General features: G+C 41.0%; 1 protein-coding gene across 4 annotated transcripts in view; it reads left to right on the plus strand.

The window, feature by feature from the left end:
* Positions 1-6,960: 6,960 nt before the first annotated feature.
* LOC142161489 (erlin-1) overlaps positions 6,961-26,865 on the plus strand; it is a 133,188-nt gene continuing 113,283 nt past the window's right edge. For 2 of the 4 annotated variants that reach the window (XM_075217163.1, XM_075217167.1), the window contains exon 1: positions 7,034-7,116. The gene's annotated coding sequence lies outside the window, so the exon portion shown is untranslated. The other 2 variants (XM_075217166.1, XM_075217164.1) reach the window with 2 other exon arrangements.

Below are 26,865 nucleotides of genomic sequence, written 5' to 3' on the forward strand. Positions count from 1 at the left end.
ATGAAAACCTGAAACCGAGGCTCGGAGTCATAATCCCGCTGTCGGATCTCGTGATACTCGGATCCTATAAATTCCCCGCTAGTCGCCATCTTCACTCAGGCATTGATCAGGGTAGAGGGAGGGTGTGTTAGGTGGTCCTCTGTCCTGGTAGATCTCGTGCTGTTCTGTGCTGTGCTATGTTCTGCAGTATCAGTCTAGTGGTGCTGTGTGCTGTGCTCTGTCAATTTTGAGTTCAGTGGTGCTGCTGGGTCCTGTGCTGTGTCCTGTTCAGTCCAGTGGTGCTCTGTCCTTCTAAGGGCATAGTTATTTCCCCATTTTCAAAAAAATACAAAAAAATAATTTAAAAAAAAATTAATTACAGCAAAATTTGCAAAACCAATCCTGAAGTATAAGTCCATTGGTACTGCAATATTACCAAGTTCACACATTCAGCAGTAAAAGTCCAGTGGTACTGCATTATTACAAAGTTCACACATTCTGCAGTATCAGTCCAGTGGTGCTGTGTCCTGTGCTCTGTCATTCTGAGTTCAGTGTTGCTGCTGGGTCCTGTGCTGTGTCCTGTTCAGTCCAGTGGTGCTGTGTCCTGTGCTCTGTGCTTCTAAGGGCATAGTTATTTCCCCATTATTCCCAAGTTTTTAAAAAATAAAAAAAAACGTATAAAAAAAAATACAAAAAAGAAATTAAAAAAAAAAGTAATTATAACAAAATTTGCAAAACCAATCCAGCAGTATAAGTCCATTGGTACTGCAATATTACCAAGTTCACACATTCTGCAGTATCTTGTGCTACATATAATGGAGACCAAAAATTTGGAGGATAAAGTAGGGAAAGATCAAGACCCACTTCCTCCTAATGCTGAAGTTGCTGCCACTAGTCATGACATAGACGATGAAATGACATCAACGTCGTCTTCCAAGCCCGATGTCCAATCTCCTAGTACAGGGCATGTAAAATCCAAAAAGCCCAAGTTAAGTAAAAGTAGCAAAAAGAGAAACTTAAAATCATCTGCGGAGAAACGTAAAGTTGCCAATATGTCATTTAAGACACGCAGTGGCAAGGAACGGATTAGCCCCTGGCCCGTGTTCATGACTAGTGGTTCAGCTTCACCCAAGGAACTAAGCCCTCCTCCCCCCCCCCCCTACAAAAAATTTAAGAGAGTTATGCTGTCAGCAACAACACAGCAAACAACTATGCCTTCTAAAGAGACATTATCACAAATCCCCAAGGCGAGTCCAAGGGTGTTGGTGGTTGTCAAGCCTGACCTTCCCATCACTTAACGGGAAGAGGTGGCTCGGGAGGAGGCTATTGATGTAGCTGGCAGTGTGGAGGAACTTGATGATGCTGATGTGGTTATTGTAAATGAGGCAGCAGTGGGGGAAACAGCTGATGTCCATGGGATTAAAAAGCCCATTGTCATGCCGGGTCAGAAGACCAAAAAATGCACCTCTTCGGTCTGGAGTTATTTCTATCCCAATCCGGACAACAATTGTATTGCCATATGTAGCTTATGTAAAGCTCAAATAAGCAGGGGTAAGGATCTTGCCCACCTAGGGACATCCTCCCTTATACGTCACCTGAATAACCTTCATAGTTCAGTGGTAAGTTCAGGAACTGGGGCTAGGACAGTCATCGGTACAGGGACACCTAAATCCCGTGGTCCAGTTGGATACACACCAGCAACACCCTCCTCGTCAACTTCCTCCACGATCTCCATCAGATTCAGTCCTGCAGCCCAAGTCAGCAGCCAGACTGAGTCCTCTTCAATACGGGATTTATCCGAGGAATCCTGCAGCGGTACGCCTACTACTGCCACTGCTGCTGTTAGTCGGTCATCTTCCCAGAGGGGAAGTCGTAAGACCGCTAAGTCTTTCACAAAACAATTGACCGTCCAACAGACGTTTGCCATGACCACAAAATACAATAGTAGTCACCCTATTGCAAAGCGTATAACGCCCGGTGTCCGCCATCAGTGGAGTGGGATTTAGAGGGTTGATGGAGGTATTGTGTCCCCGGTACCAAATCCCGTCGAGATTCCACTTCACTAGGCAGGCGATACCAAAAATGTACAGAGAAGTACGATCAAGTGTCCTCAGTGCTCTAAAAAATGCGGTTGTACCCACTGTCCACTTAACCACGGACATGTGGACAAGTGGTTCTGGGCAAACGAAGGACTATATGACTGTGACAGCCCACTGGGTAGATGCATCCCCTTCCGCAGCAACAGCAACAGCTGCATCAGTAGCAGCATCTACAAAACGGTTGCACGTGCAAAGCCAGGCAACATTGTGTATTACAGGCTTTAATAAGAGGCACAACGCTGACAACATATTAGACAAACTGAGGGAAATTATCTCCCAGTGGCTTACCCCACTTAGACTCTCATGGGGATTTGTGGTGTCAGACAATGCCAGTAACATTGTGCGGGCATTAAATATGGGCAATTTCCAGCACGTCCCATGTTTTGCCCACACCATTAATTTGGTGGTGCAGCATTACCTCAAGAGTGACAGGGGAGTGCAGGAGATGCTTGCGGTGGCGCGCAAAATTGCTGGACACTTTTGGCATTCAGCCAGTGCCTACCGCAGACTAGAGGCACATCAAAAAAGCATGAACCTGCCCTGCCATCACCTCAAACAAGAGGTTGTGACGTGCTGGAACTCCACCCTCTATATGCTGCAGAGGATGGAGGAGCAGCAAAAGGCCATTCAGGCCTACACAGCCACCTACGACATAGGCAAAGGAGTGGGGATGCGCCTGAGTCAAGCGCAGTGGAGACTGATTTCCGTGTTGTGCAAAGTTCTCCAGCCGTTTGAACTTGCCCCACGAGAAGTCAGTTCCGACACTGCCAGCTTGAGTCAGGTCATTCCCCTGATCAGGCTGTTGCAGAAGCAGCTGGAGAAAGTGAGGGAGGAGGTGGTAAACCATTGCGATTCCACCAAGCATGTAGCTCTTGTGGATGTAGCCCTTCGTAGGCTTTGCCAGGATCTGAGGGTGGTCACTCTTTTAAAGTCAGAGGAATACATTCTGGCCACCGTGCTCGATCCTCGGTTTAAAGCGTATGTTGTGTCTCTGTTTCCGGCGGACACAAGTCTACAGCGGTGCAAAGACCTGCTGGTCAGGAGATTGTCCTCTGAAGAGGACCGTGACATGCCAACAGCTCCACCCTCATTTTCTTCCACATCTATGGCTGCGAAGAAAAAGCTCAGTTTTCCTAAAAGACCCGCTGGCGGGGATGCTGATAACATCTGGTCCGGACTGAAGGACCTGCCATCCATTGCAGACATGTCTACTGTCGTTGCATTGGATGCTGTCACAATTGAAAAAATGGTGGAGGATTATTTTGCTGACACCATCCAAATAGACATGTCAGACAGTCCATATTGTTACTGGCAGGAAAAAAAGGCAGTTTGGAAGCCCCTGTACAAACTGGCTCTATTTTACCTGAGTTGTCCCCCCTCCAGTGTGTACTCGGAAAGAGTTTTTAGTGCAGCAGTGAACCTGGTCAGTAAGCGGCGAAGGAGGTTGCTTCCTCACAACGTTGAAAAAATGATGTTTATAAAAATGAATAATGAATGCCTCAATGAAGTACAGCACTGCCCTCCAGATAGTACAGAGGGACCTGTGGTTGTGGAGTCCAGTGGGGACGAATTGATAATGTGTGAGGAGGAGGAAGTACACACTGTAGAGGGAGAGGAATCAGAGGTTGAGGATGAGGACGACATCTTTCCTCAGTAGAGCCTGTTTAGTTTGTACAGGGAGAGATTAATTGTTTTTTTGGTGGGGGGGCCCAAACAAACCAATCATTTCAGCCACAGTTGTTTGGTAGGCCCTGTCGCTGAAATGATTGGTTTGTTAAAGTGTGAATGTCCTATTTCAACAACATAAGGGTGGGTGGGAGGGCCCAAGGACAATTCCATCTTGCAACTCTTTTTTTGGCATTATGTGACCATTCAACAGTCGTTTGCCATGTTCAAAAAGTAAAACAAAATGTCAACAAATTCAAAAAATTAAACCAAAAGTAAAATGCCCTGTCATAATTTAAAACAAGAGGTATTGACGTGCTAGAACTACTGTAGTGTTTATATGTTATAAACACTACACTTGGAAGTTGGAGGAGGTATTATGGCCCCGGTACCAAATTTAGTACCGGGGCCACTCCACTATGCAGTCCAGATAGAGGTGTATCAGATATTAAACAACGTTAACTGTTGCTGCAAAATTTTTAAATAATATTGTGGGGAACACTACACTATGCAGTCCATAAACTTTTTTGGTAGAATTCAGACCCGTGGAGGGTTTTTTAATTATATTGTGGCCCCGGTAAAAAATTGTGTACCGGGGCCACCCCACTACGCAGTCAAGAAACTTTTTTTTGGGAATTCAGACCCAAATTTTTGGTGTAATTAAGACCAGTTGATGGTTTTCTTATTATATTGTAGGGACCACTCCTCTACGCAGTCCAGGTACAATTTTTGGTGTAATTAAGAGCAGTTGATGGCTTTCTTATTATATTGTGGTGACCACTCCTCTACGCAGTCCAGGTACAATTTTTGGTGTAATTAAGAGCAGTTGATGGTTTTCTTATTATATTGTAGGGACCACTCCTCTACGCAGTCCAGGTACAATTTTTGGTGGGATTCAGATAATTTGAGGGTTTTTAAATTATATTGTGGTGACCACTCCTCTACGCAGTCCAGGTACAACTTTTGGTGTAATTAAGAGCAGTTGATGGTTTTCTTATTATATTGTGGTGACCACTCCTCTACGCAGTCCAGGTACAATTTTTGGTGTAATTAAGACCAGTTGATGCTGGTTTTCTTATTATATTGTGGGGACCACTCCTCTACGCAGTCCAGGTACAATTTTTGGTGGGATTCAGACCACTTGAGGGTTTTTAAATTATATTGTGGTGAACACTCCTCTACGCAGTCCAGGTACAATTTTTGGTGTAATTAAGAGCAGTTGATGGTTTTCTTATTATATTGTAGGGACCACTCCTCTACGCAGTCCAGATACAATTTTTGGTGTAATTAAGACCAGTTGATGGTTTTCTTATTATTTTGTGGGGACCACTCCTCTACGCAGTCCAGGTACAATTTTTGGTGTAATTAAGACCAGTTGATGGTTTTCTTATTATATTGTGGGGACCACTCCACTACGCAGTCCAGAAAGATACCTCGTTGCAACGTTTTGGACTAATAACAATATTGTGAGGTGTTCAGAATACACTGTAAATTAGTGGAAATGATTGTTATTGAATGTTATTGAGGTTAATAATAGCGTAGGAGTGAAAATAAGCCCAAAAACTTGATTTTTGAACTTTTTATGCTTTTTTCAAAAAAAATCCGAATCCAAAACCTTAAATCCGAACCAAAACCTTTCGGCAGGTGTTTTGCGAAACAAATCCGAACCCAAAACCTCAAGCAAATCCGAATCCAAAACACAAAACACGAGACACCAAAAGTCGCCAGTGCACATCCCTAGTTGATATATGTATTTTTTTGTATTTTTTATATATTTTATGGATTTTTTACTTTTTATTATTTGGTTTTATTTATATATGGAGGATATATTGTATGTATTTTCTTTGTACTCCTTTATTGTATTGTATTATAATTGTTTTTAGTGTTATTTGACCTTGTCCGTTTTTACTCATCCCCGCAGACACTGACACTGATGGCAGGTCCATTCCGGCCACCCCACCAGAAAAGGTCTGCATGTTTTTAGTGTTATTTGACCTTGTCCGTTTTTATACATTAATATTCGGTCATCCAGACTATTTAAGGAGTATGGATTTCTAATCCCATCTGTATGCCTTGATAAAGGCTCTGATTGAGCCGAAACGCGTTGGTCGATGGGAGATTTGTGACGTCAGATGTTAGAAGATTTCAGCGTTTTTTTTTCCCCTTATCATACTTTTGTATTGTGGTGGCTAGCGGAGATTGCGAGTGAGGAGTGCCCGGGACACCGCTCGCTGCATGTCACCTTACGATACGCCTCTTTACCATCCGGAGGACGGTAAGGGTCCATCTACCCCCTGTTTATGTGCTCCATCTGTCACTGTGTATTTGATCCTTTTGATTTTTATTGTATGAATAAATTCTCCATACATTTTTACAGTATGAAGTATTTTATTTTTTTGTTTGAACTCCTTCATTATCGAGTGTGGTAGAAGCTTTGATCCTACAGAAGGAGCGATATATGCATTACATGTTTGATCACCTTTTGCTATTTGGTGAGTGCCTACCCCTGAGGGGTTAAATTTAACCCTTTGACAACACGTGGTGTTTGTGTTATCCCTAGATTAGTGCACGGGCTTCTAAGGGTTACCTCTGACCATTGAGATTTACCCACAGATTGCACTATGTTTTGGTTTTGGTTTTTCCTTTCTTCTATATTGATCCATGCTGGAATATGAAGATATTGGGACTATTTCAGAAATTTCATAATTTCTCCTTTTGGAATGCAGGACTTTTGAGTCATTGACTTTTTAGAATTTTATTGGTTATTCTTCTCTATTATATTTATATTCATATATATTTTTTTCTGGCTGTATATTGTATCCCACGTTTGGTGCCTGTCAGCAATTTCTCTGTATGATTTTATATTGATAGGGTGGGTGTTACCTATTCATTTTGCTACAAGCTGCCTTTCGGTTTTGACATTGGTTGCGCCTCTAGGACTTAGTCATTTTTACTGTATTGCACCACACCATGTATGTCTCTAATGTACTAATCTGTATGCAACCAATGAAAAAAGTTACTATGAGTATAAAAGACTGGTACATACGTCATAGCTTTGAAAAAGTCTGTTTGATCAGACGAAACGTGTCAGCCAGTTCACTACAAGATTTTAAGAGATCCAAATATTTCAAATCATCAGTCTCATTCTCACGCCAATAGGAATTTTTCTACCAGGAACCATCTCTAACATCCAGTGTTGATGCTACAACTCTATTCGGGTGCGCACCCGTGGGACACGTGACCGCCGCATTCGGGACTGCCTGCTTGTGATCCAGCGGATTCCCTGTGAGTTCATCACATGTGTTTTGTATGCAGAGCCCCTGATCGAAGCTACTTCACTTCACCCAGCCTGCGGCTGTTTACACCGTGACAGGTTTGATTTACTCATTGGAGTTTCACAAGTTCACTGGTAAATTGTATGATATGAAGAGTCTCTTAGCAATTTGCCTTCAATTACATAGCACTTGATATAGTGCATCGGCAATAGAGACTTCCATAAACATTTCTATACCATCGATTTCATGGGAATCAAGTCCCTTATTATTTCATCTGTTATGGCGTGTGTTTGATACTTTGGATATCTACCAGTACATGTTGTTTACAATTGGAGAGTTTGCACATTGGGCTCTTATTGTACCTCAGTTTTAGGTGAATGCTTTGACATATATTGAGCCATTTGCAGCTTTTTATACATGGGCTATTGCTGTCTTGAATAGTAATTAGTCATAAGCCAGTTTTATTACTGTTTATTGTTCTAATAAATAACCATACTGCATTTCAATTATTTGCTGCATGCTGGCTTGTTTTTTCCTTTATGTGATTATCACATCCATATGGTTGTGTGTTTATTTCCACATATTAGTTAATATATAGTTTCCTCACTGTAACCCTTACTCAAAAAAGATTCTTTCATTTCATTGATTTGTATCTTGCATATCTCGTACTCAGAGCAATTTCTCCTCAATCTCATCATCTGCCTCAAAGGGATATTTTCCAACCACTTAAAATGGTGGTTGATATCCCGCTGTTTATAATTCAAAGTATCTGTTGGTTTTCTGTAGGTCATAATTTGTATGCTGTTCTCAGTAACGTATACGGTCACATCATCCTACCTATCTAATTGATCTTTCAGTGTTAATTTCTCTGGATCCACCTCTGCTCCGCTTCCTTTATCAGTTGGAGTACCACAAGGCTCAGTCCTAGGTCCTCTGCTATTCTCTATCTACACCACTTCTCTTGGAAAACTAATAAGCTTCTTTGGATTTCATTATCATCTCTATGCGGATGATACACAAACTTATCTATCCTCTCCTGATCTTTCACCATCTGTGTTGTCTCTCGTTACTGACTGTCTTTCTGCCATTTCATCTTGGATGTCTTCTCGCCAACTCAAACTTCCAAAAACTGAATTAATAATATTCCCACCCAAAAACAGAAGCTTCCTGCCTGACATTTCAATTTTTGTTGATAACATGACCATAAATCCCACCCCACAAGCTCGTTGTCTAGGTGTAATCCTTGATTCACAACTGTCATTTATTCCCCACATCAACTCTATATCTAAATCATGTTACATACACCTAAAGAACATTTCCAGAATACGCACATACCTGACACAAGACACTGCAAAAACATTAATTCATGCACTCATCATCTCCCGCATTGACTATTGCAATTCCCTCCTTACTGGTCTTCCCAAAGTCAGACTTGAACCCCTACAATCTATTTTGCATGCAGCGGCTAGATTGATTTTACTTACTAACCGTTTTTCCTCTGCTGAGCCACTCTGTGAGTCTCTGCCTTTATTTCAACAAATCCAATATGAAATTCTTCTACTAACATACAAGGCCATCAACAAAATTGCACCGACATACATTTCCTCACTGGTCTCGAAATATCTCCCCACTCGACACCTCCGTTCTGCACTACGTTTCTCCTCCACTCTCATCACATCCGCCCATTCTCGGTTACAGGATTTTTTCCGGGCTGCACCCAATTTGTGGAAATCCCTCCCACGCACAATAGGACTTTCCTCTAGTCTGCAAACCTTCAAGCGTTCACTGAAAACCCACCTCTTCAGACAAGGTTATGATATTCCTCAACCACCATCTTAATTTCCCTAGATTACCCTATTACCATCCTCTACACAGCTAACGCAAGACAACAACCCTCTGACCAACATTGCAACACACACAGCCCACTCAATACTTTTACCTTTGCGTTCTAGCTGGTCCATTGTGCAATATGATGTAGCACATGCCCTTGTGTTTCTAACTCCCATTGTCCTATAGATTGTAAGCTTGCGAGCAGGGTTCTCTTACCTCTCTGTCTGTATGTATTACCCAGTATTGTTTTATCAATGTTTGTTCCCAATTGTAAAGCGCTACGGAATTTGCTGGCACTATATAAATAAATGTTGATGATGATGAACTAAAAAATTAACACTCGACCTACTACTCTCAAAAGTCAATTCAATGTTCATCTGATTGTTGTTAAGATGGTTGCAAAAATTGGAAAGGTCACTTGCCGAATCCCTTCCAAATGAAAATAATATCAATGTATCGGCACCAGGACACCAAGTCTGCCCCAAAAGCATGGCCTGACCAAACATGGGATCCCTCCCACTGTGCCATGAAGATGTTTGCGTAACTTGGGGCAAACTTGGTGCCCATGGCAGTGCCGACATACTGAGAATAAAAACGATCCTTAAAACGAAAATAACTATGGGTCAAAATGAACTGAATCCCCTCCACAAGGAAATTCTTCAAACCCTCTGAATAATCAGAACCCTTTAAAGTCTTGGACACCGCACCTATTCCTAATTCGTGTAGAATGATCGTGTACAGGGACTTAACGTCCGCTGTAACAAATATTATGTCGGAATTCCACTCAACTTGAGATATTATTTGTAGGAAATTTTTAGTATCCTTTAAGTATGATTTCGCCCTTTGGGCCAAAGGCTGCAAGTAGAAATCACTGACTTGAGATAGATTAACTGTGGCCGAACCTGCACCAGACACAATTGGCCTCCCTGGTGGTTCCTTTAAATTTGTTTATGTACCTTCGGTAGGGTGTACAACACTGGAGTTCTCGGAAGTGGGATAAAAATGAACTCTAAAACTTCTTTCTCTAGAACTCTTTCCTCAACATACTTGATAACGAATTCCTTCAATTCATTGATAATAGAATTGGTGGGGTCATTTTTTAACTTTTTATACATTTCCATTTCAATTCATTCAATTGACTAAAAATTTCCTGCGGGTAGTAATCCCTATCCATAACTACCACTGCTCCACCCTTGTCAGCGGGTTTGATAATCGATTATTTGTTCTTTTTAAGACCTTCCAATGCCTTTCTCTCTTTAAAAGTTAAATTTTGTTGTCTCCTCTTACCCACAGACTTGCATTTCTTAAATTTATTTATCTCTTCTGTCACTATCTTGTTAAAAGAGTCTATAAATTTACCTTTAATGTATGAGGGAAAGAAGGTGGATTTTTTTCTTAAATTTACGCCTAAATTCAGTATCCGTGTCGGTGTTTGAGTCAGTCTCAATATTATCCTGCTCTTTCTTCAATGTAAAAAACTTCTTAGTTGTGATCTTCCTTACAAATTTTTGTAAATCTATGAACATATTAAATGTGTCCATACTGCGGGTAGGTGCAAACTTCAAACTCTTTTCTAATACAGCCTCCTCTTCCTTAGTTAGTCACAGCACTTAAATTAATGACCTCGAAGGGGTCGCTGTAGTGGAAGCTAAGATGTTACAATGTGTCTCTTCTGGAACTAAAGCCTTCTCCTAGATTTGTGTCTCTTTTTCGATTTCTTTTTCTTCCCCCCCCCCCCCCCCCTTTCTTCCTCCTACACATTATTTTTTCCTACTTCCTACTCCAAAAGTTTTTTGCAGATTTCCTCCCTAAAAAAGTATGTGATGATGTGGGCATATCCTCATCCACCCATTCATCCAAAATCTGATATTAATTATTCAGATACTGTTTAATCATCCTGATAATTTTTTGTATCATGATCACTCCATTTCTGCTCTCTCTCACGATGGCTGTATCTCACTGGAGAACCTCCCATCTCCCTTTTATTCCTTCTCCATTGATACTTCCTTCTATGTGAAGGTATTTTGTTCCAGACCTCCTCTCTAACCCTATTCCTACTATTTTCCATGTGGGGGTTTGACCTTCCATCTGAATGATGGATGTCCTTATTCCTACCCAATACCCTTCCGAAGGTGATGTTATTCGAATCCTCATAAATTGTCCTCTCTATATTCCTCTCTATGTGTTTAAACTCCTGTGATGCTTCAAAAGGTATAATATGTTCCTTCAACCTTTGAATCTCTATTTCTAATTCCCTTAAATCCTGCCTCCTATCACGCAGAATTAAATCCATTAAAGCAAATGAGCAGGTGGATAAGATCTTATTCCATTCTTTTTCAAAATCTGTTGATGCTAATTCAAAGGATGGTTGTTTATCTAAAATAAGACCTTTTGGAATAATCTGTTCCAACATACTTCTCCAGGGTCACAACCTCCCACCACAAACGATTCTCCTTAATTAGTACTTTTTCTATTTTGTACATAACATTACTTAATTCTTTCTTGTGTACCTTCCCATTGCTTTGAGTACTCAAGAAAATATCTTCTACTAAATTCTATCTCCCCTCTCTATGAGCAAACATGATACTGCCCAACTCAATCAAATAAGTGGAAACAAATATATGATATGTAATATCATCTTCTATAGGCGCTTTTCACTTGGACATTCGGTACGGGGCTATTATTATTGAGTTTGGTGAACCATATTTTGTTTTTTTATTTATGTATTGAGGTAATGCACCAGATTGGTTGCTTTGTTGCTTCTTTTTATGATCATACCATGGATTGGAGTTGGAAGGGGAACGTGCCTTGGACACAGGAAGGAGAATAGGATTTATCCTGACAAGCGTGATTTGAAGCTCCCATATGTAAGCATATACCCAAAGGGGAGGAGATAAGGAAGAATCACGGGTGTATAGCTGGTATTGGCGGTTTCAACATCGTTTATTGAGAACCATTTCACATCCTATAGTGGTGTTGGACTCTTTTCTCATTTGGTGTCAAACGTTATTATGCCATGTTTTTCTTCAATTTGTGTTTTTTATGTATTCATGCATTCCACATGATGTGATCGAGAGAGAATATCCCTCTATGAATAAGGGATCATCTATATAATTTCCTTATAGACAAAAACGGGAGCGCAAGTGTATGTACTATTTTGTTTTTAGTATTTATGCAAAATAATAACTATTCGTGGGAATTCAGCTTAATTCTATCTGCTGAAATAAATACCTTAGTTAGTTATTCCTCGTGTGGATTCACCTTCTTTGCACCTGCTTGTGTACTGATTCCAGCAGTTATCTTCTGTATGTTTTTTTTTTTTTTTTTCTCCTAACATCTTGTATACAGGACTCAAGCAAGCTCTATGAGCAAGACATTCATCCGGCCCCCAAGTTTCCACTACACTCCTGCCACAGCTAGTCCCTGGGGTCCCGAGACGGATCCCAGAAACAGAAATTTAAACAACAAGGTGCACCCTATCCAAGCAGACCACACAATAATGGCCATGATTCACCTTGGTCAGTATAGCGAATACTATATTAGTGAGTGTAAGAGACAAAGTGCAGGCTTTTTCTGAATTCATGTGGGACAACATAACAAAATTCATCACAAGGCAATCGTCTCCTGTCCCTCAGATTTTCAAAATCCGAAACAAGATAAAAATCAGTGTGGTGTGTGCAAGTGGTGGAAGTTCACAATATGTGTCATCCACCAACAATGTAGACTGCTTAGAAGTGTGTATATATTTGTTGCAGCAATAGAACGTTGCACGAACGTACCAAAAACATTGCAGATGTTTAGCAGATGGATATTATGTTAGGAAGCATGTTTATTAGGAAAATGCCAGAAAGTGTGATTGTGTGACTGCTGGTCTCAACTGGAAGTATGGAAAATGTTGTGGAGGTTTGTTTTTTTATGTTACCCTAATATTTTACCTTGAGGTGTGTGATCCAAATCAACCAGTGCAGTCTGTGACTGTCCGGGAGGCTTGGGGCTTTGAACCCTGGCCCAAAGGGAAAGGGCCTCATTTCCTCAATATCCATCAGGAGTCTAAAGGACCCAGAGAGCAGGGAAATAGTTTTTCAGGCCCTCATTTGCTGAAGCTAGGGAGAGCCATTTTACATTCCCCACCTCCGGAGGCAAAAGGCCCCTTAGGAGGCAAGAGTCTTCAAGACCACTTCTGCTGCAAGGCTCTAGTGGGACCCCTTTTGCCCAGGTTGGCCAAAGTTTCCACCCTGGGGGACTGTTTCTTCAGCTCTCCCCGTAGGAAAGGAGCCCCAGATGACTTAGGGAGAGAGGGTCACCCATAATGGTCTATACCCAAACCCCATCAAACTTGCTCAGCTGCAATCCTATTTTAAAAATTTTAATTCAAAACGTTGTTATAAGTGCTCTGTGTCCAACAAATAAATACCTTCCCGCAGGCACCAGCCTAATGGCCAGGGTTTTTCCCAATTTTTTGTCTCAGGCCAAAAGCACAGGACCAAGAAATAAGTAGTGAAGAAGGGAGGTTACAAGTGCTTAGTGCTCGTACCATACTCTGTTCACAGTGTGGATTTAAACAGATGCTGAAGATGTGTATGACACTAAACCATTGAACTTGATTGTGTCAACTTTGTGGTTTGCCTTTGTCTGTTGGCAAAATTATTAGCACAATGGGGATTGTGACAGGAATCCAAATGTTGCAATGTGATTTGATTATGTAGTGGCCGAGAAAGCGTTGCTGCAAACCATTGAAACATTTCCTGACCCTACTTTGCACACATTAGCTGAGGCAATGCTAAAATGGTAAGATTGAAGTAAGTTAAAATGCCATGTTGAATTTGCAAACTAATAAAATTAAATAGGTGCCACAATAAAAGAGTGCTTACATACAAATATAACAGCTATAAAATTTCAGTTAAGGGGAAGGGGTGTATGTGGCAGATTATAAATTAATCAAGGATGGAAATTATATATATTTTAAGTAAACGTGGACCTAAATGGGTCCCAAAGGATAATGAAACCAATGGTGTGTGTATAAGAATGGGTGAACATTAGTGTAGTGAGCAGAAGACACTTCATTGGTAGTGATTGCTGACACTATTGCAGGGTACTATTTCTTTTTATGAGACATTAATACATAATTCCACCACAATACATACACACTAAAAGACACTGGCATTTGACATAAAGCTCCTTGGGTTTTGACCAAACAATCAGGCCAAATTAAAGATTCATATAGGCACGGTTGTTGATTTTTCAAAAATCTTTACGTGTCCTAAGACAGGAAATGCAGGTTTCCAAAATGCATCACATCTTTTCCTGTTGAGCTGACAAAAAAAAGACCAATTCGGGAAATCTGAGGAGAGATTGGGATAGTCCAGTACCAGATATCGAATTCATCACATCTAAGGACTCAGATTTTGGAAAAACTCAGACTCCCCATTGTCAGCGGTCAGCTCTTCCCCTGGAGCACGCTTGGGCGCCATTGAGGTGCCTGCACAAGTCCAAAACAACAGGGTGCGTGGTTTAAACAGTGCAGCCAAGACTGCCAGCTCCCGTCGCTACCGAGAGTGCTAGGTAATCTAGCCTGAATTAAGGTTAGTTTGTCGTCGCTTGCCGTCCGCAGGGACCCTGCTGCTTGGAGGCTAAAAACAGCTAGGGAGCTCTTGGCGCGAACGGCGCCTCTCAAAGAAAAAGTGTACCATAGAAAAGTGCAAGGTGCGCACAAAAGCAGAAATAGAGCAGACTAAGAAAGCAAGGAAAGGTGACATACCTGGAATGTGGTGTTCAATCACTTAGACACCTCCATTTGCTCCTGCTTATTTGTTAATGGAACATTCTTTTGCTGTGCAGCCTATATCATTCAACAGTGGTTAGTTGTGCTGGGGCTGAGCTCCACCTAGTGGCAGCTGAGAACATTGCAACACAGTCTTTGATTTTGATAAGTGAACAGAAAATATCTAACATTATTTGCAAGTAACTAATCCTGATCCCTCAACCCCGCCACAAAATATATAAGAATCACAAAGTAATTTGCCTATTGTTACGAAACTGATTCTTGGGATGTAACGCTTAAATGTAATTTGGAGGGACTAATACCCACTCTGTCTAGTATTGAATGGGACAGCACTTAGTTTGTCTGCTCAAAGTATTGGTTTCTGACCTTCATCGTTGGCAATGGACAGATTCGTTAACTCGTCCACGAGTGGTAAACCACAACGTACTGAATACGAACGTAAAAGAGGAGGAGCGAGGAATGCTGGTCAGGGCAACAAAGCGAGTGATAAGGATGCCGATGATAATTCGGCTACTGTAGCTGCCAGTCCTCCATCTCCACCTCAATACAGTCATAAGGTGGCGGATACACCAGCTCTCTCCTATGAATCTGTTGTACGGGCCATCCGGGAGATTACGGAACCATTAATGCAACAACCGATGAGTACCCTCACAGCGGCTATACAGGAGCTTAAAGACCAAGTATCACAAACCGCAAAACAGGTCCAAATGAATGAGATGCGAATTGGAGAAAATATGCACGAAATTAAAGAACACAAGACTCTTACGGCTTCCCTATATAAAACACAAAAGCAAATGCTGAACAAGCTGGATGACCTGAAGAATAGATCTAGGAGAAATAACTTACGCCTTGTGGGCCTGCCTGAAGCAGTTAAAGACCCGGCTCTACTGGCATTCGTTTTAAAAGAGCTACCCCGGATTCTGGGAATAAATGAGGAATTTACCAATATAGAAATTGAACGTGCGCATAGATTGAGACCGCCAAGAGAAAATATGAAGGAACAACCCCGCACGGTCATTTTTAAGTGCCTCAACTACACACATAAAAACGCTCTTTGGTCAGCCTCAAAGTCAGTAAGACCGATGAGCTGGGAAGGTAATCGCCTGCTACTTTTTCAAGATTACTCGGCAGAAGTCACTAGAGTGCGTAAGGAATTCTCCACAGGCGCGCTTGAGGATCTTCGATGGTCAAGAATATAAAGACTTTACAACTGCAGAAGATGCACAAGCTTTTCTGAGAGAATTGGATGCGGAAGTTGAATCACCAGATCAATGAGTTTGATTAAGATTTAGAACCATTGGCTGATATTTACCAGCCGGACACTATTACAAAGACGGTTCATTTGTTGGCCTTCAAATTGCATAAATATGCCTTTTTGATCTTTTCCCTGCTATACCGTATGTGTGTTCTGTTGGTTCTCTGTGTTTTTTGTTTTGTTTAGGCCAATAAGATACTGACTATCGAAACTCGACGGAAAATGTCTTTGCCAAGAATGCTGGATTATGGGTAATGTGGTTGTTGTGGTGGTGACGTATTTTTACTCATTGAATCCAAATTTTGTACAGGTACTGTGGTTAATGAAATAGCTATGCTATTGCCGTACTACTGCTTATCGAATTTAGATTTTACACAGATACTGGGGTTATCCTGCTGCATGCCCTCTATAGTATATTATCTTTAGCTACAAGTTACGTAGATATCACAACATAGATTTGATCCCATTACAATATAGTATTATAGTTGTGTTAGTACTTCTCCCCATAGACAGAGTGGCCCACCTCCCTCCTTTACAAAGCTCACTGTCTAGTTATTAATGCTGTTTGCTGTTTTTTTTTTTTTTTTTGTTGCTCCTTTTTATTTTTATTTGCATTTTTCTCCCGTCCCCTACTGGCAAAGCACCAACCTGCCACATCAGCTGTCCTCACCCGAGTGAGTTCAGGGGTTACAAGGATTATTGTGAATCACATCTTGTCTAATTATTATCATGGTCATTTTGCCTGTCCCTATTCCTCATCAAAAATAGTTGTTTTACTCTATACGGTAAAAAAAAAATAAAAAAAATATGTCTGACCAAAATCCAAGTTTGGGAAGAGAAGAAGTATGCATATGGAATATTGGGTAACATGCACTATATTATTAGGAGAGTCCTATACCCAGCAATTGTAATACAATTATATGAGATTTAAATGGCAACGTTAATATTTTGTTCTTGGAATGTGGAAGGTATCAACTCGCCTATTAAACGGAAAAAAATACTGACCTATCTAAATAAGTCTAAAGGCAGATATTGCTTTACTTCAAGAGACACATTTGAATGATGTAGAGCATGATAAGCTGACAATGTTAGGTTATAAGATCTTGGTATATGCCTCATACAACAGGAAGTCAAGAGGGGTGGCAATTTTGATTAAGAAAAGTCTCAAGATAGATGTTCATCATAAAATAGTTGACAAGGATTGGAGATATGTTTTATTAAAAGCCACTATTGAAGGTACTAAATATATAATATGCAACATTTATGCCCAAAATACACAAACCAAACCATTCTTTCTACAATTTATTGACAAGCTTTATATGTATTCAGATTCATCCCTCAAAGTTGGTGGAGATTTTAATATGGTGGCCTTCAGATACCTGGATAGGTCAGCTTCGTCAAAACAAAAGAGATCTGATAGCCAAGTTGGCATAAAATATATACATTTACATGCTTATCGGCAGCTCATAATACCCTCTCCCGCATAGATTATTTTCTGGTCTCGCATTAATTAGCTAACAAAACATTAGCAACTGGTATTGAACCAGTAGGCCTCTTTGACCATGCCATGATCTGGATACAAATAGACAGATAGATATCATTAGGAAAGCACAAGCAGTGGAGATCCCCAGCTAAACTTTCTAACTCTAAAAAATTTAAAGATATGGAAAAACTAGCATGAGATGAATATAAACATAATAATCAACAGCATACTAATGATCCAATGCTATTTTGGCAAACTGCAATGGTAGTCCTGAGAGGGGAGATTATCTCATATGTAGCAAAATATAACAAAAACCAGCAAAAGGCATATTATGAGGCTCAGCGTGAACTGACAGAGGCCTTTGAAGTATATAAAAGAAAGCCTACACCAGAAAATAAAAATAAATATAAACACAAACAAATACATTTTGACCAAGTAATACAGCCGCAATGCACTCGCCAAGAAATGGCTAGTAAATTCAACTTTTACAAATTTGGCAATAAATCTAGTAGAATCCTTTCGAATTTACTAAACGGGACTAGAGACAACAGTAATATTTCATCATTACAGTCACAAGATGGAGCCATCAAATACCAAGGGCCAGAAATCATACAGATCTTGAGTTCCTTTTATTCTGAACTTTACTCTCAAAACCCTATTGATACTAAAGCGCAAGATACGTTTTGGGAAAAAATATCTCTACGTCAAATGACTGAGGCACAATCAGAGACTCTAATTCAGTCTATCTCTTCTGAAGAGGTTTTAAATGCAATGAAACAACTGAAGTCTTTAAATCTCCAGGCCCAGATGGGTTCAGTGGGGAATTCTATAAAATTTTACAAGATAGAATTGTGATTTTATTGACAGACTACTTTAATTTTATACTTTCAGAGCATAAAATTGTAAGGTACTTTAATAGTGCCATTGTTAAAGTATTCCCCAAGCCGGGACGGGACTCAGTTACCAGGGTCATATAGACCCATCTCACTATTAGACGTAGATTACAAAATATTCACAAAGAAAATGGCAGAGAGACTCAATCCTGCTCCCAAGTTTAATTCACAATGACCAAACGGTTTTTATATGGGGGCGGCACTCAGTAACTCATGTGAGAAAGATTCTGTTGAGTCTCCATGTTTTGGAGGGATCGGAAAAAGAGGACCCAGCCTTACTGCTCTCTTTAGATGCCGAAAAGGCATTTGACCTTGTGACATGGGAGCACCTGTGATCTTGTGAATTCACTGCTTTTTTGATTTCAAGTGCTGTTTTTGTTTAAAGTGTGGAGTTGGTTCCAGTAAGGAGTTGAATCCAGGAAGGGGTTTAATCTGGTAGTGGCTAGGAAAGGCTAGTACTAAAGTTCACTGTAGGCTATAAGAAGTTAGGTTAGCCATAATAAGATGAGTAGTAGCAGGCTTGATGATCTCACTCAATGCATATCTTGTCATATGTATGCACACTTGGAGCAAGTGTTCCAAGGTTTATACCTCTGTGAGAAATGTGAGCAATTGGTCTCTTTGGAAGCCCAGGTAACTGATCTAAAGCAGACCATTGCAACATTGAGAGACATTGCCAACCTGGAGCAGAGTTTACAGCTCACCGTTGATGCGTTAGCTGTGCAGGGTGGAGCAGAGACAGAGGAGGATGCACAGGTAGGCAGCTGGGTAACAGTTACTAGGGGTAGCAGAGGGAGGAAGAGGCAGGCCAGTTCTGAGCTAAGCAATCCCAGTAGATTTGCCAGATTGGATGAAGATACTGTGGAAGGCAGTTCAGAATTGGTAGAGTTGGATGACACTGCTTCCTCTAGCAACCAGGGGAATGGTCTCTCCAGCACAGAAGGGACCAAAGTTACTCAGGGACCCAGGCAGATTGTGGTGGTAGGGGATTCAATTATTAGGAAGGTAGATAGGGCAATCTGTTACCGGGACCGTGCATGCCGAACAGTGTGTTGTCTCCCGGGTGCTCGGGCTTGGCATATTGCGGATCGGGTGGACAGATTGTTGGGAGGGGCTGGGAATGACCCAGCGGTTTTGGTGCATGTTGGCACCAATGACCGAGTTAGAGGAAGAAGGGGTGTCCTAAAGAATGATTTCAGGGACATAGGTCGCAAACTTAAGGCAAGGATATCCAAGGTAGTATTTTCGGAAATACTACCTGTGCCACGCGCTAGTCCAGGGAGGCAGCGGGAGATTAGGGAGGTTAATGCGTGGCTAAAAGATTGGTGTAGGAAGGAGGGTTTTGGATTCTTAGAGCACTGGGCTGATTTCTCGGTCAGTTTGCCATCTTTATTGTCGTGATGGATTGCACCTGAATGAGGAGGGGGCTGCAGTGCTAGGGGAGAGGATGGTTAGAAGGTTGGAGGAGATTTTAAACGAGGCTCCGGGGGGGAGGGGCAAGCAAGTATTTATGGGATAGACATTGAGAGTAGTAAGGAGGAATTTAACAAGAGTAAAGGGGGTGGAGAGGGGGGAAAGGGAAGCATAGCCGATAAGGAGCGGCCCTTTTTAAAGCAAAAAGAAATACCTAAGGGAGGCAATAGACTTAAGTGTATGCTTGCAAATGCAAGAAGCCTGACAGATAAAATGGGGGAGTTAGAACTAGTAGCAATGAATGAGCAGTATGATATTATAGGTATTACTGAGACCTGGTGGGATGATACACATGGCTGGGCAGTCAACTTGGAAGGCTTTTCTCTCTTCAGGAGGGATAGGGTAAATAAAAGGGGAGGAGGAGTATGTCTTTATATTAAGCCAGAATTAAAACCAAGTATTCAGGAAGTTATATACGAGAATATTGGTGATAATATAGAGGCATTGTGGGTGGAAATATCCAGCGGAGGAAAAAGTTCAGAGAAGTTTCTGATAGGGATATGCTATAAACCGCCAGATATTAGTACGATTGAGGAAGCCCAACTTCTACAGCAAATTGAAAAGGCTACACAACTAGGTCAAATTTTAATTATCGGGGATTTTAATTATCCGGACATTGATTGGAGTACTGAGACCTGCGGTACAGCTAGGGGAAATAGGTTTCTGAGCACGCTAAAAGACCATTACATGTCCCAATTAGTTGAGGAACCAACTAGGAACCGGACTATACTGGACCTAGTAATAACAAACAATGTAGACGTAATATCAAATATTCAAGTAAAGGAGCACTTGGGAAACAGTGATCATAATATGGTCTCATTTGAAATTAGTTTCCAGAAACAACAGTATAAGGGATCAACTAGGACTTTAAACTTTAAAAAGGCAAATTTTAATATGCTAAAGGAGTCTATAAAGAGCATAGACTGGGACAAAGCCTTTGAAGGAAAAAATACGGAAGAAATGTGGGCTGTCTTTAAAATGTTGTTGGAAACATACACGTATAAGTTCATTCCTATGGGAAATAAATGTAAAAGAATTAAGTCTAAACCAATGTGGCTAAATAAAAAGGTAAGGGAAGAAATGCAAAGGAAGAAGCGTGCATTTAAATTTTTTAAGTCTGAAGGGTCAGAGGAGTCCTTCCATAGGTACAAGGAATGTAATAAAACATGCAAAAAGGAAATTAGATTGGCTAAATTAGAAAATGAAAGGCACGTTGCAAAAGAAAGTAAGACAAACCCCAAAAAGTTTTTTAAGTATATAAATGGCAAAAGGATTAAAAAAGATAATATAGGACCCCTAAGAAGTGAGATGGGTGAATTGATAAATGATACTAAGGAAAAAGCAGAGATATTAAACACGTTCTTTTCTTCAGTATTTACCAGAGAGGAACAAATGGCAGGAGTAATACATAAAAATGGAAATGAAACCATGCCATTAATTAATACTTGGTTGTCAGAGGAAGAAGTCCAAAGGCGACTGAAGAATATTAAGATAAATAAAGCTCCAGGTCCAGATGGCATACACCCAAGGGTCCTTATGGAGTTAAACTCGGAAATAGCTAGACCGCTATTCTTAATTTTCAGTGATTCAATCTCATCAGGCTCAGTACCAAGGGATTGGCGAATAGCAGATGTGCCGTTGTTTAAAAAGGGGATGAGATCACAACCAGAGAATTATAGACCTGTAAGCCTGACATCAATAGTGGGGAAACTACTGGAAGGTATTTTAAGGGACAGTTTTCAGGATTACTTGGTACGCAATAAAATTATTAGTGGGAATCAACATGGATTTGTAAGGGATAGGTCATATCAAACTAATCTAATTAGTTTCTACGAGGAAGTTAGTGGGAACTTAGACCAGGGCAGGACAGTAGATGTGGGCTACTTAGATTTTGCAAAGGCCTTTGATACAGTGCCACACAAGAGGTTGGTTTACAAAATAAGGGAACTGGGTCTAGAAATCAAAATTTGTACTTGGATCGAAAACTGGTTAGAGAATAGGGAACAGAGAGTTGTGATAAATGGAACATTTTCTAATTGGTCAAAGGTCTTAAGTGGAGTACCTCAAGGTTCCGTGCTGGGACCACTCCTTTTTAATATATTTATTAATGACCTTGGTGATGGTTTAGAGAGTAAAGTTTCTATTTTTGCAGATGACACTAAACTCTGTAAGGTAATAAAATCAGAGCAAGATGTAGCTTCTCTACAGAGGGACTTAAATAAACTGGAGGATTGGGCGGCTAAATGGAATATAAGGTTTAACACAGATAAATGTAAGGTTATGCATTCAGGGATCAAAAACAAGAACGCAATCTATAAATTAAATGGAATTAATTTGGGAGAATCTATAATGGAAAAGGATTTGGGAGTGCTCGTAGACAGTAGACTTAGCAATAGTGCTCAATGTCAAGCAGCAGCTGCAAGGGCAAACAAAGTATTGGCATGCATAAAAAGGGGCATAGATGCAAGGGAAGACAGTGTAATTTTGCCACTGTATAAATCATTGGTAAGACCTCATCTTGAATATGCAGTACAGTTCTGGGCACCACTCTATAAAAAAGATAATTTGGAACTAGAAAGGGTTCAGAGAAGGGCGACAAAATTGATAAAGGGTATGGAGTCATTAAGTTATGAGGAAAGGTTAGCCAGTTTAGGCATGTTTACTTTAGAAAAGAGGCGTCTAAGGGGAGATATGAGTACTATGTACAAATACATTATGGGTCAATACAGAGAGCTTTCATGGGAACTTTTTACCCCAAGGACCATACATAGGACACGTGGTCATCCCCTAAGGTTAGAGGAGAGGAAATTTCACAACCAGCAAAGGAAGGGGTTCTTTACAGTAAGGGCAGTCAAGATATGGAATTCATTGCCAGGGAAGGTTGTGATGGCAGATTCAATAGATATGTTTAAGAAAGGGTTAGACAAATTTTTAGCGGAAAGGTGTATCCAGGGATACGACCGTTAATTTAAAATAAAGGATAGTAGTGGATATAGGGTAAAATTGGATTGCAATATTGAGTCTGGGGGGATTTTCAAAATTGAAACAGATGGGCGGTTGCCTGCTCTGGATTAATTTCAAATAGAAGTGCAGGATCGCAGGAGATCCAAAATAGGTTGAACTTGATGGATTGGTGTCTTTTTTCAACCTCATCAACTATGTTACTATGTTACCTGTTCAAAACTCTTCACAAATTTGGATTTTGCACTCAATATATCAACACTTTAAGGACTTTATATCATGCCCCTAACACACAAGTATTAGCTAATGGCTTTCTCTCTACCTCGTTTAAGGTGGAAAGGGGAACCAGACGGGGATGCCCATTATCCCCGCTATTATTTGCATTGGCACTGGAACTCCTCACAGCTCTAAGGGAAAATAAGGAATACACATGCATAAAAGTAGGCAACCAGGAAGCTAAGCTAGCTCTTTTTGCAGATGATATGCTGTTAATGGAATCCAATCCAGAAAAATCAATCCCTGCTATTTTGAGCGTAATCCAGGAATTTAGTTCCTTTGCAGGATATAAAATAAATTTTGATAAGTCAGAAATACTTCCAATATCAGGTGTACGGACTATAATGAATAATTCGGCTCTCACATCCCAGTTCACGCTGAATCACACTAAATTTAAATACTTAGGAATTTATATTCCCACTAGGCTTCACAAATTATATGAGGTCAATTACCCACCTGTAATTAAAAAAATTACAGCACATGATCAAGTGGCATGATCTCCCACTCTCCCTTTTAGGACGCAATGCAGTTATTAAAAGTGTGTCTTCCTACAGTGGACTTGTATAATACATCATAACAGTGCATCTGTAGCAATCTGTGTGTAGCAGGTGCTAATATGGGTAAGCACTCTACAAGTAATACTGCTGCTAGCAGGCTGGAGAAATATGCTCGTTCTAATCCTGCTACAGCCACAGGGGGAGCTCCTGCATCTGATTTGCAAGTACCCCAGTCTTCTAAAGATGCAGACACACCTGCTGATTCTACTCTTCAGGAGGTCCTGAAAGCCATCGCTGCCTCTGAAAAGAAGGTAATGGATAAAATTGGAGAGGTGCAGGTTGATTTGTCATTGATGCGGCAGGATTTTCAGAAAATTCGAGAGCGAGTGTCGGAGACGGAGGCCCACATCTCTATACTTGAAGATACTACAGTCCCTTTGCCACAGAAAATTGCTTGTTTGAAGGCTCAGATGGTGTCGGTTAAACAGAAGATGTCAGATATGGAGGGCCGCCTCAGACGCAGTAATATTCGACTGGTAGGTCTCCCTGAAAAGGCAGAGGGAGATGCTCCGGAGACATTCTTGGAGAATTGGATGATCCAGCTGTTCGGCAGAGAGGAGTTCACGGCCCAGTTTGCGGTGGAAAGGGCGCACCGGATTCCGACTCAAAGACCGCCTCCTGGTGCACAGCCGCGCACATTTATTGCCAAGATGTTGCATTATAAGGATCGGTATGCTATTCTGCGCCTGGCTCGGATTAAGGGCCCACTGATGTACCAAAATCAGAGAGTTGCTGTATATCCTGATTTCTCGGTGGATGTACAAAAAAGCAGAGCTCAATTTATTCAGGTGAAGCGTCGTCTTCGTGAAATGCAACTGCCATATGCTATGCTTTTCCCGGCAAGATTAAGAGTAATTGCGGATGGAACTACCCTTTTCTTTGGATCTTCATCTGAGGCGACTCACTGGTTGGATAGGAGAGCTCCAAGTGGTCTTCGTCCGGACTGAAGATACTCTTGGTGATGTATTGGTCTCCTGAACTGAGATGATACCAAGACTGTGTGCCTTTGATAGTCATAATGTTTGAGATATGCTCTGTCAATATATATCACTTTGATTTCTGACTATATATGACTGAAATACTTTGGTTAATATTGTAGTTATTTGGATCCTTTTGAAAATGTCAGTTATGGGGTGATATTGTTTGAGATTGTTGGATCCTACAGTAGGTGCTAAGGGTCTGGGTGGGTATGGAGGGTTGGAGGAGTACTAGGGTGAACTTGTGGGCTGGGGGGCTTCCCTTGCTTAAAGGGTCGCGACCTCCCTCCCTTTTTTTCGGTGCATACGGGTATTTCCATAAGTACGTGGAGATAGTTGTGTGTGCTGTTTAAGGGGATGCGGGATAGTTATAAGGGGATCCAGGTATGTCTAAGTTGGGGATGGATATACGGGGAGGGGGGCTGTTTGAATAGGGTAGGGAGGGGTAGGGTTTTTCAATGCAGTGACAGGTTTGGTATTTTATCTCTATGCAAATATTTTCAGATGATGAGAATGACTATTTTGGTATATGCTAATATGGTTGACTGGTGGCTGGGTGTCTGCCTGGGCTGGAGGGGGTTGATTCTTATGCAGAAATGTCTTATGTGTATTCCCTTGTGTTATGGCGACTGGAAAAATGAATAGGGGGTCTATTAAAATCCTGACTTGGAATGTTCGTGGCCTAAATGATAAAATTAAACGGTCTTTGGTCATATCCCAATTAAAAAAGTATGAAGGGGATGTTATATGTCTAACTAAAACACATTTAGTGGGATGTAAAGTGTTGGCCCTTAAAAAACCGTGGGTTGGATGGGTATACCATGCTACTCATACGGGTCATTCTAGAGGGGTATCTCTCCTTATACGTAAAAAAGTAAACTTTATTTTGGAAATGGTGGAGTCGGACCCATTAGGTAGATATGTTTTTGTAAGGGGCATTTTTGATTCCAAGCGTATAAACTTATTGTCAGTCTATGTCCCCCCCCCCGTATAGTAGTGACGTTTTAAAAAAATTTAGTGATTTTGTCTCTCTCTCCCCGGACACTCCTGTGATTTGCTGTGGGGATTTCAATAATGTGTTGGATTCCAATGTTGATAGGTGGAGGGAGGTGGGGGATACTACACATGCTAAAAAAATGAAATTCGTTGATCTGTTGGAAGAGATGGGTTTGGTGGATGTGTGGCGTCTGAGACATCCGGGGGAGGTCTGTTTCTCCTGCTATTCCACTTCATATAATGCTTTCTCCCGAATTGATTTAGGACTTGTATCAAAGGAGTTATTGCCGGCTGTCTCGGATGCTGCATATTTACCAAGGGGGATTTCAGATCATTCTCCGTTGGTATTAACAGTCAAACTTAATGTTTCTAGAGGTCAAGCATTTTGGAGACTTAATCCCTTTTGGTTGACATTGTTGCAGGATGGAAATACCTCGGAATCCCAATGGGAAGAGTATTTTGCTAACAATGTGGACACAGCAGCCACACCTTTTGTCTGGGATTCATTCAATGCTTTTTTAAGAGGTTCCTTAATTAGAAGTATTAATTGTTTCAAAAGAGAGTCTAGGTTGAGAGGTGATAAATTGGAAAAAGAGGTTGTGCGGTTAGAGGAGGTGTATCTCTCTTCTCGTGTGGCTTCTTATAGGATGGCTTGGCTAATGGTACAGAGAGAATGGTCGGATTATTTGTTAGATAAATCAAGGCGTAAGCTGTTATTTGCTAAACATACTCAATACTTTGAAGCGGATAAATGTAGTAGGTTTTTAGCGTATTTAGCAAGGTCAGAAAGGGCGGCGGCTGTAGTGGCGGGGATTACAGATACTTTGGGTGTTGTGCATACCTTGACCGAAGAGATCAGTGATGTTTTCTATGTATATTTTAAAGATGCTTATGTGTCAAGAGCGGAGTACTCAGACTTTGATTTAGACACGTATCTGGCGGCTGTTTCTTTACCTAAATTGAGCGCAGATGGTAGAGAAAGTTTGGACCTGTCAATTACTGATGAGATTGTAGCTGCGATAGCCTCGTTTCCAAATGGCAGGGCTCCGGGCATAGATGGGATACCCATAGAGTTGTATAAGAAGCATCTAGGGTTCTTTGTGCCTCGCTTGAAAGATATGTTTACAAGCTTTAGAGATCAGGGATGTGTGTCTCCGTCTGTCTGAAGCCCTTATAGTTCTTATCCCTAAATCGGGAAAGGATCCCTTGTTTCCAGAATCATACAGACCTATATCGCTATTGACAACAGATATTAAGATTTTGGCAAAAATTTTGGCGACACGTTTAAATCGGGTAATTAGTGAGATTGTACATCCTGACCAAACTGGTTTTATGCCGGGGAAATCTACGGCTATAAATCTGCG

This window comes from Mixophyes fleayi, chromosome 6 (genome assembly GCF_038048845.1).
Source record: "Mixophyes fleayi isolate aMixFle1 chromosome 6, aMixFle1.hap1, whole genome shotgun sequence".
NCBI lineage: Eukaryota > Metazoa > Chordata > Amphibia > Anura > Limnodynastidae > Mixophyes > Mixophyes fleayi.